Genomic DNA, 2,500 nt, shown 5'->3' with positions numbered 1-2,500 from the left:
GTTCCAGGGTGCTGAGATGGCTGACGTTTTGCTCCGCTCACGACGGTCACCGCACCACGCAAGAACAGGCCAAAAACTGGCCAAAACAGCCCAAAAACGGGCCAAAACTGGCCATTTTTGGCTGCGCGAGCGAGCGGCGAGCGGCGAACAGCGAGCGAAGCGAGAGGCAGCACCGTCCCTGCTATACGAAAGCCCCATCCAGCCCTGTGCCACCCGGGGGGTTCCAGGGTGCTGAGATGGCTGACGTTTTGCTCCGCTCTCGACGGTCACCGCGCAATGCAAGAACAGGCCAAAAACTGGCCAAAACGGCCCAAAAACGGGCCAAAACTGGCCATTTTTGGCTGCGCGAGCGGCGAGCGGCGGACAGCGAGCGAAGCGAGAGGCAGCACCGTCCCTGCTATACGAAAGCCCCATCCAGCCCTGTGCCACCCGGGGGGTTCCAGGGTGCTGAGATGGCTGACGTTTTGCTCCGCTCTCGACGGTCACCGCGCAATGCAAGAACAGGCCAAAAACTGGCCAAAACGGCCCAAAAACGGGCCAAAACTGGCCATTTTTGGCTGCGCGAGCGAGCGGCGAGCGGCGGACAGCGAGCGAAGCGAGAGGCAGCACCGTCCCTGCTATACGAAAGCCCCATCCAGCCCTGTGCCACCCGGGGGGTTCCAGGGTGCTGAGATGGCTGACGTTTTGCTCCGCTCTCGACGGTCACCGCGCAATGCAAGAACAGGCCAAAAACTGGCCAAAACGGCCCAAAAACGGGCCAAAACTGGCCATTTTTGGCTGCACGAGCGAGCGGCGAGCGGCGGACAGCGAGCGAAGCGAGAGGCAGCACCGTCCCTGCTATACGAAAGCCCCATCCAGCCCTGTGCCACCCGGGGGGTTCCAGGGTGCTGAGATGGCTGACGTTTTGCTCCGCTCTCGACGGTCACCGCGCAATGCAAGAACAGGCCAAAAACTGGCCAAAACGGCCCAAAAACGGGCCAAAACTGGCCATTTTTGGCTGCACGAGCGAGCGGCGAGCGGCGGACAGCGAGCGAAGCGAGAGGCAGCACCGTCCCTGCTATACGAAAGCCCCATCCAGCCCTGTGCCACCCGGGGGGTTCCAGGGTGCTGAGATGGCTGACGTTTTGCTCCGCTCTCGACGGTCACCGCGCAATGCAAGAACAGGCCAAAAACTGGCCAAAACGGCCCAAAAACGGGCCAAAACTGGCCATTTTTGGCTGCACGAGCGAGCGGCGAGCGGCGGACAGCGAGCGAAGCGAGAGGCAGCACCGTCCCTGCTATACGAAAGCCCCATCCAGCCCTGTGCCACCCGGGGGGTTCCAGGGTGCTGAGATGGCTGACGTTTTGCTCCGCTCTCGACGGTCACCGCGCAATGCAAGAACAGGCCAAAAACTGGCCAAAACGGCCCAAAAACGGGCCAAAACTGGCCATTTTTGGCTGCACGAGCGAGCGGCGAGCGGCGGACAGCGAGCGAAGCGAGAGGCAGCACCGTCCCTGCTATACGAAAGCCCCATCCAGCCCTGTGCCACCCGGGGGGTTCCAGGGTGCTGAGATGGCTGACGTTTTGCTCCGCTCTCGACGGTCACCGCGCAATGCAAGAACAGGCCAAAAACTGGCCAAAACGGCCCAAAAACGGGCCAAAACTGGCCATTTTTGGCTGCGCGAGCGAGCGGCGAGCGGCGGACAGCGAGCGAAGCGAGAGGCAGCACCGTCCCTGCTATATACGAAAGCCCCATCCAGCCCTGTGCCACCCGGGGGGTTCCAGGGTGCTGAGATGGCTGACGTTTTGCTCCGCTCACGACGGTCACCGCACCACGCAAGAACGGACCATAAACAGGCCAAAACAGCCCAAAAACGGGCCAAAACTGGTCATTTTTGGCTGCGCGAGCGAGCGGCGAGCGGCGAACAGCGAGCGAAGCGTGAGGCAGCACCGTCCCTGCTATACGAAAGCCCCATCCAGCCCTGTGCCACCCGGGGGGTTCCAGGGTGCTGAGATGGCTGACGTTTTGCTCCGCTCACGACGGTCACCGCGCCATGCAAGAACGGACCAAAAACAGGCCAAAACAGCCCAAAAACGGGCCAAAACTGGCCATTTTTGGCTGAGCGAGCGAGCGGTGAGCGGCGAACAGCGAGCGAAGCGAGAGGCAGCACCGTCCCTGCTATACGAAAGCCCCATCCAGCCCTGTGCCACCCGGGGGGTTCCAGGGTGCTGAGATGGCTGACGTTTTGCTCCGCTCACGACGGTCGCCGTGCCACGCAAGAACGGACCAAAAACAGGCCAAAACAGCCCAAAAACGGGCCAAAACTGGCCATTTTAGGTTGCGCGAGCGAGCGGCGAGCGGCGAACAGCGAGCGAAGCGTGAGGCAGCACCGTCCCTGCTATACGAAAGCCCCATCCAGCCCTGTGCCACCCGGGGGGTTCCAAGGTGCTGAGATGGCTGACGTTTTGCTCCGCTCACGACGGTCACCGCGCCACGCCAGAACAGACCAAAAACAGGCC

Source organism: Musa acuminata, unplaced genomic scaffold (assembly GCF_036884655.1).
Source record: "Musa acuminata AAA Group cultivar baxijiao unplaced genomic scaffold, Cavendish_Baxijiao_AAA HiC_scaffold_416, whole genome shotgun sequence".
Lineage (NCBI taxonomy): Eukaryota > Viridiplantae > Streptophyta > Magnoliopsida > Zingiberales > Musaceae > Musa > Musa acuminata.
The sequence above is the reverse complement of the archived record's forward strand: the minus strand, read 5'-3'. Positions refer to the sequence as shown.